This window comes from Thamnophis sirtalis, unplaced genomic scaffold (genome assembly GCF_051295495.1).
Source record: "Thamnophis sirtalis isolate CommonGarterSnake01/CBP01778 unplaced genomic scaffold, rThaSir2_p1.2 scaffold_6, whole genome shotgun sequence".
NCBI classification, from domain to species: Eukaryota; Metazoa; Chordata; class Lepidosauria; order Squamata; family Natricidae; genus Thamnophis; species Thamnophis sirtalis.
Window position 1 is genome coordinate 35,468,749 of NW_028261386.1, and position 12,054 is coordinate 35,480,802.

Consider the following 12,054-nt stretch of genomic DNA (forward strand, 5'->3'; position numbering starts at 1 on the left):
TTTATTCTCTTTAACCATCTCCTCCTCCTCTTCGGCGGCGGCTCTTCCCTCCCTCTCCCCCCCCCTCCCCGGGTTCTCTCTCTTTTTGTAATGGTGTCTCATGGAGACAAGAACTGCTCTCTCACCCCCTCCTCTTCCTCTCTCTCTCTCTCACCCCCTCTCTCCTCCCTCGCCCTGCCCCAGTGTTTTTGCTGCGCAGTTTGCATGGCTTTGGTTACCCGGACCCCCGAAGAAAAAAATGATCCGAGATAGGGAGGGATTCGGAGGGTGGCACGAAAGAAAGGAATTGCAGACCCCTCGTTCCTACATAGGCGGCGTTTTTGTCAGGGGTAGATCATCGGCCATTTATTTATCTGCTTCCTTCTCTTTCCCCTTCTCGCCCCCTTCAGTCTGTCGCACCACTCTCACACACTGGCCTAAATAAAAACCCACAAATATTTGTTCCTGGTGTCAGGCTGCTGCGGGTGGCGGTAGAGAAACCTTCGTCGTTTTTCCGCGCGTGTGAAGGTTTCAGTTCCCTGCTTGTCGGTCGGGGCCTAGCATAAAAATAATAAGATTGAGACCAATTAGACAAGCACCATTGTTTGAAAGAATTGGAAATGTAATCATTAAAGGGATTCCTGTTTTCCCTCATTCTCTAATAGAATATTTACATGATCGCCGGAAAAATGAAATAAAACCCAGATCTGGGGGCGGGGGGAAAGTGTTGGAAAAGGAGGAGGGCGATCATTTTCTCACTAGGCTGCGTAACTGTTGCCATATTAATTGGCTAGGTTTCTCTCCCAGTGTTGGTGTGCTGTCGTCGCAGGGTTATTTTCTAAAGGAGAAGAACGGGTGGGATCGGAGGAGACATTTTGCATGTATTATCCATTGGGTTGGATTTTAATTTTTTATGCACTGGGTGTCGCACCTTTCTCATAAAAGGGAAATGACCTATGAATTTGGTCGGTTAATAAAACACCTTTAGCTGTTGTCAGAAGAATGGCTTTTGTTTGAGTATGTAAGAATAATTTACTAGGGATAACATGCTAAAATTCAGAAGTACATGGTGATGTATTTTTTTTTAAGATGTAAGTGAGGGATTGTTAACTCTGAACTTGTTCATAAATAATCCCAGGATGCTTTTAATTCAGCTCCTCACAATCCAATCAAACAAGAATGTTGCAGGAACCAGATTATTTTTAGAAGATGCGGGTTTTTTTGCCTATAGTTTATGTAAAATGTAAAAATAATTTTGATACAATTACATAATTATTAATGTTCTAATGTATCATTTGAAACAAATCACTTCTTTTGAATATCATGTAGACTTTTTGCTTTTGGATTTATGTAGTAATAATTTCTAAATAGTTTAGCAAATTTTGTGAATAGTGAAAAATACAACTAAAGTAACATTGCATTTCATTTGCTTACTACTTGATTGAGAATTATAACATAAATGAAATAGATACTAGATTTCAGAAGTAGCGTTCAAGCAGTACTGATTAGCTCCTGGAAATTATTTTTCCTGTAACACATTAAAATTGGATAATATCCTTCTGTTTATGTCAAACATAAATATTCATGCTGCAACTAAGACAAAAAGGAGTACATCTAGTTAATCATAGCAGGTCAGGTGAAGGAGATTTTATGAAGCTAGATCAATGATTAACACATAGAAATGCTATACATTAAGACATTTAATTCATTGATTGAGAAAGTGTTAGAGTAACAAATTTATAAAAATATAACTTTAAAGTACTTCTTCTGATTTTAATCTATCATCATTAAAAGTCTTTAGCTGATAGCAGGCTTTCCTTAAGTTTTGATTTTCTGGTATTTTAAATTTCTACTTAAAATCTTTAAGGCTATTGGCGTATGTATGTATGTACATATGTATATATGTATCAGAGGTGGGTTGCTGCCGGTTTGGTCTGGATCAGGCGACCAATAGTAGTGGCGGTGGGAGGCTCCACCCACCTGCCCAGATGCTTCTGTGAGTGAGTGCCCATACCAGTAGTAAAAAAATTAGCAACCCATCTCTGGTATGTATGTATGTATATGTTGGTTGGTTGGTTGTCCGTCCATCTTGTGGTTCAGTCATGAATAAGATTGTTAATGAATGAGACTTGAGTTGTAAAAATGTTACAAATTCAATTTGTTCCCTAAACCTCTTTAACAGAAAATCTACCAAGGGAATGGTTGACAGGAATTTTAAGAGAAACCAACCAAGTGAAAGAGTAAATGTAGGATACAGTTATTAACATATAATAAGATAAAAAGGTAAATTACACCCTATATAGGAAGTTAAAATTTTTTAGATCTACAATATAGCCAAAAATCAATAATTTATTCATGAAAGTTTTAAAAACGTAAATTTGGCCTGGTATTTGTGTCTAAAATTTAGATCTGTTTTTCAGTTTGTTTGGACTGTTGTATTAGTTTGGTTTGAATATTCAAATCGCAGTGATAATTTCATCATATAAATGATTTAGTTGACAGGATTGGAATGAAGTATTCCTTGCTCAATGCATTGTAAAAATAGTGATTTAGATTCAGGATGAACATATTAAATCTTAATAACTTGCAGATATAAAAAAATGAATCTATGTGTAAACCTTGAACATTGTCCAAAAATAGGTGAATTATACACTGAATACAGCATTTTTTGCCTCCTGAAGCCCTGCCCCTTCACCAAAATGGCCATGCATAGCCTTATGGAAGCTTTCAGTGAGCTCCTGATGGCTGGGGAGGACAGAAATGTGTGAAAAATGGGCCATTTTTTGCTCAATTCTGCCTCCCCAGCCCCCAGGAACACTCTATAAGCCTCCATAAGGCTATGCATGCAATTTCTTTGACAAAAAATGGCCCATTTTTGCAAAAAAATGGTTCTTCTTTGCTTGTTTTTGCCACCCCACACCCAATACTCTGCAAGCCCGCCCAAGGCTATTCATGCCTTTAAAAAAAAAAAACAAGCCCGTTTTCGTGAAAAATGGGACATTTTGGGGAGATTTGCAGAGTGCAAAAACTTCCCCCCCTTTCAGAAAGCTGTTTAATTAGAGGGATTGATGAGAATTACATTGGTCAAGTGTTATTCCAGCAGAAACAAAGTTTTAGGTGCTACAGGTTGTCAGAGATTTCCTTCTCCAGCACATAGATAAAATACACCTGGAAACATCTACTACCTACTCTCTCCCTACCTACTGTATTTCTCTCTCTCTCTCTCTCCCCCTCTATCTATATACCTACCTACCTACTCTCTCCCCCTCTCTCCCCCTACCTATCTATTTCTCTCTATTTTTCTCTCTCTATCCCTCTACCTACCAACATACTACTCTCTCTCTCTCTCCCTATCTATCTACTGTATTTCTCTCTCTCTCTCCCTCTACCTACCTACACTCTCTCTCCCCCCCTACCTACCCTACTGTATTTCTCTCTCTTTCTCTCCCTCTCTATCCCTCTATGTACCTACCTACCTTTTAAAAAAAATTGCCTCTTCAAAACCTGGGTGCGTCTTAAACTCCGAAAAATACGGTATGATACTAGAGAAGTAGTTTTTTTAAATCAAGATAAATGTAAAAAAGATGCTTTGATGGTATTTTGAAGAGTTTTATTTTAAAGATTTAAAGTGCTAAATAAGCAACAGTTGTTCAATTTCGCAAAAGAATGTCCACACAACCCAATTTCTCTGAAACTATTAAAAAGTAATTGTTACTTTTGTTAGTTTTTGGACAATAATTTTATTGATTTATTTATCTTTTAATATAAATTATGTGTAGCCAATCAAAAACAGTACTGCTAAAGAAGTGTTGGTTGATGACCTCCATGTTTCATTGCATGTTCTAGCATGTATTCTGATATTCATACGAATAGTTTTTATTTTGGTAAAATACTTGCTGACACCTGTATTTGCACATGGAGCTCTTTAGTTCTGTTGTTGTGATAATGAGAACAATATGATAGAATTTGCTACAGATAAATTAGCATTTCATACATACCTGACAAATCAAAAGCGAATCCAGATTTAATTTATGCAAAAAGTTTCATATTCAATATGTGATGTATTTTCAGTTTGAAAAATATTTCTGCAGACAGGAGGGTGGAGCTTCAACACCTCTGATGGTGACAGATGTAGCCTTTGACTTTATATTGAGATATATTGGTAGTAGTATATAAGAGGAAATTTTCTTTCACAGTATACCAGATATGATGCTCATTTTACAATGCTAAAGTAAAAGTGAAATAATTAGAAGACAGTTTCATGAAGCCAGATATGTACAGATTGAAAAGTATCTGCACTAAATAAAGTTTTAAGATTATTAATTCAGACAAAATTCATGCTATAATGAGTTTTATTTTTCATATTATTTAATATCTATAGTCACTTATTTGAGGGAGAGGAAACTGCATATATGAATTCAATGCAGTGGCAATGTATTTTTCATTAGGTTTGATATTATTTGTATATAGTTATCAGAATCTGCACTTAAAAATAAATTTCTGTTTGTGACATCTAACCTTTCATGGAAAACAGATTTCCTGAATATATATTTCATTAAAAAAATTTAGAATTAAGCAGTGTTTTTAACAAGTTCTGTCTGTCTGTCTGTCTGTCTGTCTGTCTGTCTGTCTGTCTCCCTCTCTCTCACTTACACACACACACACACACACACACACACACACACACTGATTAAAATGGAAGCAAAAGCTGTGAAATAAAGCTTTGGTTGTATATATTTTGTGGTACTGTACATGAATGTAGAAAAATAGGCTGTTTTAACAAAGTAATTTGTGAAACTCAGACACATTTCTGTTTTTAGATGCTTTGTGAAACTAGCTGGCAAAAAGGTTAATAACATCTGTTATATTTTTAGCTTTATGCCAGTCTGGTGGATGCTGTGTAATCTATGCATTTCAATTCCTTGTTCTCATTAAAAAAAACCAACATTCAAATATCTCAAATACTTTTGAGATTGGTGAATGTTTTATTAATTGCTGCAGAATAATTGTTGCTGAATTGTTTTACTAATTATTCTTTGAGTTATACTTCACATTATTTTAATAGAGACATAAATTTAATATATAGAACGGAAATTGAAATTTATAGAGTGCTCTGTTTTCATGTATGCATTTCATTCACTCAAGGGCCTACCTATATGTTTCTAGCACTAGCTCTAAATCCTATCTCCTGATAATCTTAAGTATCTGTACTAGATTTGGAATGAGTAATGAAAGTGATGAATTTACTCACTGCTGTCTATTCTCTGTGCCTATATGGACTATGAAATACCCTACTTTTCAATGGCTTATGATTCTCATAATTGTATGAATGTAGTAGATGAATATTAATGTATCTTATGACATTGAGGCATCTCTTAAGCCATATAGACTGTATAAAGTGAACATAGACATATAAAAGCACAAAGATACGTATTTGGCTTCAGTTAATGAAATTTTCCATCCCTGTATTCCCCAACGATAGAGTTATATTTGATTTTGTACTTCAAGGATGGATAATACATAGCCTGATCATAATGGTCATTTTTATATTTTTTTAAAAAAACATTTGCTTAATTAGACAGGTACAGTCTGTTCTGATTTATTTAAAAAAATCACATTTAATTTAAACAACCATCTCTTGTAAATATGAATATCATCCAACATACAATTAGCACAATGAATAAATACAGGAATACAGCACAATGAATAAATACAGGAATAAAAAAATAAAATGCAAGCTAGGCTCAGACTTCATATTGAAACATAATGTAGTTTTTAGCTTAGGTATAGTATACAATATGTCACATGTGCTAGAATGATTTGAAAATATGCAACTTTGTATGTTGTACAACTTAGCCAATCATGTTTTATTCAATAAACCATACTCAAATAACTTACTGATTAAGGTAATTGTATGCCTTCTACTACCAACAGATGGGAAGAATTTTCTCTAATATAAAGAAAAAGGAGAAGTTACTGCTTCTGCTGAAATGTTGCCACTTTCTTAAGTGTATGTGTTGTTTGATGTGAAGTGCCCATTATACCCGGTATGTTAGAAAATAAATGTTTAAAATGCAAGGTAAAGGTTTCCTCTATCCTGTTGTGTGGGCAGTGCTCATCTTTCTTACTTGGCTGGCCATGTGGCCAGCATGACTATACAATAAGGCACATAGAATACTATTAGCTTCCCACCACACTGGTACTTATTTATCTACTTACATTTGCCTGCTTTCAAACTGTTAGATGGGCAGGAGCTGAGGCAAGCAAAAGGAGCTCATCCTGTCATGCAATGCTCCTGGGCTGTCAGCTTTCCAGCTGATCAGCTCAGCATCTTTAACTGTTGAGCCACCTTTAGGAGGTCATTTATGTTAATACAAAATTTAAAACAACAAAGTTATTGTTGGAGTTATTATAGAGACAGTTTTCAGTATATTGATGTGGCCAATCATTTTTCCCAATTTCTGTGGTATGAGGTACCAAAAGTAATAAAAGGCTTTTATTTATTTCATTTATATAAACATCTAGTTTATGAACCATAATCTCATGCAGCTTAACTATAGCAATAAAGACAGTAAAAACATAACTATCATAATAACTCCCAGTATCACTGGAAAAAACAAATCCCAAATATCAACAGATAACTTTACTGGGCTCCAGCCTCAGTCAATTCTACTCCAACATTGGGCTGAGATTTCTAGAAAGCAAGGAGCGTAGGTACCTGCCAGGGTAGGTACCAAAGAGCAGGAGCAATTGTCAAGAAGGCACACTGCCTACCATTAGATGACAACATTTAATGAAAGGGACCTGGAGTATGCCCATCGTATCTGACCTGGTAAGGGAAATACCTTGAGGGAGGATAGTCAAGAAAGCCCACATTGTTCTTAAAAGATCTTTTGTTTTTAGTTTCAACGAATTCCAGAATATATGTACATTTGACTCACCTGAAACCAGCTATAGTTCTCCAGAGAAATGTTATGCCATTAGTGATGTTACAGTGGAACCTTCTAAACTTTCCAAAATTTCTTTCAGAAATTTTAAATTTACTTATATTGCCCAATTTGTAATATGTAAAAGTTCTTTATTAACCAGTTAAATTAATTGATCATAAAGTTTTAATAAAATGTGTTATGAATTAGAAAATGAATATTTGAGAAGGAAACTAATTTTAAAGATTATATGTATATATATGTTTTATCTGCTTTTATTGCTTTTCTTAACTCTAGAGAGTAACAGATCCAACTTTGGAAGAGAGTCTGCTGAAAAACATTTAGTACTTGAATTTGTGGTTTTTAAAAATGAACTCTCAGGTAATTGTTTGGAAGTCATTACTTAAGGAGTCAAAGAAGTATGTACTATATTTCTATCCCATATGCTGTGAGAATACAGCAATATATAAAACCAACTAGGTCTGATGAACACATTGTGAAGGTTTTACACTATATGAAAAGAAAATCAGTTGTCATAAAGTCTATTAACACCTTTTGATAATTATAATATAATATAATATCTTAAATTCCAGTTGCAATTCTAGATGTGTGTTGAATACATTGAAATACATTTGAATACATTCAGTTAATGTGTAGGATTGCAGATGGTGCTCACTCAAAAATTGCCTTTTTAAGAAACATTTGGGTACTTGTTTGAAATATTGTATAACGTTTGGTTAGTCTTTCTTCCATTTGTTTCTAAGAAAGCTGAAAGAGTGTATAGAATGGAAGATACGTGATAGAAGCATAAATTATGCTTGATTTGGAATACACATAAAACTCTTTTCAACATATTCCAGAATGTAACAGATACATAAGTAACAAGTATTTATTACTAAAGACATCTGTTTGATAACTTCTGGATATGCTACTGTTGTACCCTTAGGCCTTTGGCTCAATTTCCATGGTAAGACATAAAACAGCAAGTGTACAAATGTAACTCCCATGAAACAAAAGGCTTTACCAAGGTAGCATTAAGAATATATGTGAAAAATGCACAATATTATCTGGCAACAGTGCAGAAGTACTGTGCTTAGGATATGATGGCAGGTAAAATAAGCTTTATAAATTGAAATCTAGATTTTATATCCTATATGATTAAGAAAAAATATAGCCTATTTTTCCAGCACCAATGTCACTGAGGGTGGCTGATAAAAATTAGACCTACCTGTACTTATAAAATGCTTTTTTAATATATTTGGTAAATAGAATGTTTATTCCCATCAAGTATACTTATGAGGTCATTAGAATCTAAGATAAGAGGGGTGCCAAGTAATGAAAGCAGTATTATAATGCAAGCCCCTTGTCTTTTGTGTGTGTATTATGTTATAGACAACACCCCAAAAGGCGGAACTGCTTTCATTGTTTTGACAACAGTAGCGGAAGATTGCAGATACCATTATTAAAGGCTATTGATTTTCAGAGTAATATTTGGAGAAAGATTGCATAAATGAAACCCATGTTATAAATTATTAAATTTATATAATTTTTCCCAATCTGGTAACTTTCTAAAATGTTGAGTTTAATGAAGTTAACTAAGGATAAACTTTAATATATCTGAAAAGTACTGGATTTAGAAAGTTTCCCTCTGTTTATACTACCCCAGGGCTTTTGTATTTAGTTGAAGACAAGATATTGATTTAAAGCTCTGACAAACCATGATGTTTGACTTTTTGATCTCCCTCACTAAATATCAAAACTTAACAGTGAAGGGAAATTGCCTTCATAACTATGTCTATGAAGTATATAATTATCTAATTCATAGTTGTCCCAAAAGTTTTTCAGGAGGCAAGTGGACTTACTTTGTTTTCCCTTGAAGATGTTTCGCTTCTCATCCAAGAACTGAAGGAGCTTCTTAGATGAGAAGTGAAGTCAAGGAAAAACAAATAAAGTCCAGTTGTCTTTTGAAAAAGCACCTTTGGGACCGTCATAAATACCTATGCAGACCAAATTTAGGGATATATGAAACCATGTATTTATAGTCTTTGTCACTTTCCCATATTTTACATTTTGTAAATAAATGAAATATTAGTATTTAAGTATTTAATTTCCCACTCTTCTGATTAGTATAAATATGATCACAATTTTATTGGTCAAAATTATACAATGGAGAACATTAGGGGGTATGCCAAGAGGCTCAGGAGGAACTATATAATTTGAGATTTCAGTGGTATTGTTAACTATGTTGATTCAATATGTATTGCTTTTAAGTTAACAATTGTATGAGAAATGAAATAAAACTTGGTTATCGAAATTATGATACTATAAATTTAGGTTATTACATTACTGACAACTAATGTAATTCAAAATTAGGCTTTTTTCATATTTATATAGCTATTATTTAATTATCTATGCTACCTTTTATTGTGTTCCAACAGAATTATGTTTTGAAGTGGGAGGTGGATTGTTTGGAATAAATCTATATAATTACTTTGAGTGGATCAGGGCTGACATGTAGCCAATAAAATTAACTTAGGAGCAGTAGTTTATTTATGTATTTTATTTATTTAGCTTGTCAAGCATGTACAAGATAACAGGTATAAGTTTAAATATGGACAAAGAAAAGAAATGAGTCCAAATAAATGGGGACACTACGACAGGGACAGTAGACATGCTGGTGCACTTATGCACACCTCCTTTATGGACCTCTTAGGAATGGGGTGAGGTCCACAGTAGACAGTTTAAGGTTGAAGCTGTGGGGGTTTGAAGATGTAACAACGGAGTCAGGTAGAGCATTCTAGGCGTTGACCATTCTGTTGCTGAAGTCGTATTTTCTGCAATTAAGTTTGGAGTGATGAAATGAGACAGGGAATAATATTCGTTGCCTTTTTCCCCCCACTGATGCTGCTTTAAGTGGTGTAATTGAGGGAAGATATTTACAAATAATGGAGAACAGCCTTTTTTGAAGTAGGATTGGAGAAACATCACAGTTTGCTTTAAGTATTCCAGATACATTTTTAGCTTCCAATCCAACTCTTAAATTGATCTGAAAGATAACTAAAATGAAAATAATCCTGTTTCATTTAAATATCCTTCTTGCCTTCAGTGTACTTGTGAGCATTGTACTGTGCATTTTCCTAGCATTGTGATCTCCATCATTTCTTGAGTAGCAGAGAGAAGAAGAAAGATGTGTACTGATTGGTTCCTCATTATGAATATAGTAGTTTACTTTACTACCACAGTGTTCACTTTACAACTGCAGCATTCACTTTATGACTGCCACAAAAAAGATTGCAAAGTTGAGTGGACCACATGGATAACTCATTTTATGACTTATTTTTATAGCAACTTAAACCATGATGGGCAGGATCCATAGAGCCGAGGTGGCAGTAGCAATAGCAGTTAGACTTATATACCGCTTCATAGGGCTTTCAGCCCTCTCTAAGCGGTTTACAGAGTCAGCATATTGCCCCCAACAACAATCTGGGTCCTCATTTTACCCATCTCGGAAGGATGGAAGGCTGAGTCAACCCTGAGCCGGTGAGATTTGAACAGCAGAACTGCAGAACTGCAGTCAGCTGAAGTAGCCTGCAGTGCTGCATTTAACCACTGCGCCACCTCGCCACAGTGGTTAGGGTGCAATACTGCAGGCCACTTCAGCTGGCTGTTATCTGCAGTTCAACGATTCTAATCTCACCGGCTCAAGGTTGACTCAGCCTTCCATCCTTCCGAGGTGGGTGAAATGAGGACCCAGACTGTGGGGGTGATATGCTGACTCTGTAAACCGCTTAGAGAGCCCTATGAAGCGGTATATATGTCTAACTGCTATTGCTATTGCTATTGCTATTAGAGTCAAAAGTCAAGGGCTACCATATGCCAATAGCACTATATATTCATAATGAATGACTACATACAAGAACGGGTTCCATATCTGTCTGTCTGTTTATCTAATCTATTGCAAATTTAAACATTCAGAGTTTGATTTCATGGGGAAAATAATTAAAGAACTGAGTTTAGAAATATGAAAATATTAAATCTATTATATATCAGTCAATGCAATAAAGGGGATATGTTTTTAGTGGATTTTTTCTTTTTTTTTCTAGGTGATTTATGTTTAAATAATAAAATATTAGTGGAATTGGCATTCAGCTCAAGAGTTTTAAAAAACTTTAAAACCTTTTTCTTCTTTTTGGTTTAAAAAAATCATATTCTGTTTTTTAAGATTAATCCTTTCTCAGTGATATAATAAGCAGTAACTGTATAACTTTTTCAATTTCTCTGTCTACTTACTGATACTATATGTTTACATTAACTTTTTAATTTTTCTCCTTTTTAAAAGGTTTTTATATAAAATGATTAATTACAAAAGGAAGAAAAGGGAAATAATATTTTAAAAATATGACAGTGATTTAGAAACCATACTGTTGGAACAAGCAAATTTTAAAACTTTATTTCTAAAAAGCTTAATGACAGGCAAAGGACAGATTCTAGCTTAATTGTGTAGAATTTGTCTACTGTTTAGATAGGTGCTATATATTCTACCAACATATAATTTGTTGTTATTCAGTATTTTTTCTTAATTGTAAACATATATTAAATTTAATGCAACTTCCAAAATTTATTTATAACTTTTTGCTAGGGATTATAAAATATGCTCTCATTTCTTTAAAATTTGTGACATTTTACTGACACGTAAAATATGGAGTACCAATAGGGCAATTAAAAGATATTGAGAGGAATAATACATCAGTTCATTTTTTTATGAAGGCTTTGTAAAATGGCTGAGTATAAAATATTGCCATGGAACGAGAGCGAAACACTGGAATGTGTCTCTTAATTTTTCAAGCCTTTTCCTACTTTTTGAAAATTACACCATTTGAAATTTCGAGTTTCAATGATGTTAGGTTAGAAAACGATACAGAAACAGCAAGGGAAATGTGGGCAGTGCAGTGTAGTGTTCTGGACTGTATGCAGTTTCTTTGGTAAACTTAAGATGCTAGTCTTATATGATCTATCAGTCTATTTATATAATGCAGGTAGTCCTTATCAACCATTTGTTCAGTGACTAAGGTTGAAGTGGTGCTGAATGAAAGATGACTAGTCCTCAAAAGTTTCAGGTATTGCAGCAACCCCACAGACACTTGATTGT

At 34.3% G+C, this 12,054-nt stretch overlaps 1 protein-coding gene across 2 annotated transcripts in view; it reads left to right on the top strand.

Annotated features, from left to right (window-relative positions):
* FBXO11 (F-box protein 11) overlaps positions 1–12,054 on the top strand; it is a 72,731-nt gene that overhangs the window by 945 nt on the left and 59,732 nt on the right. The window lies entirely within an intron of this gene.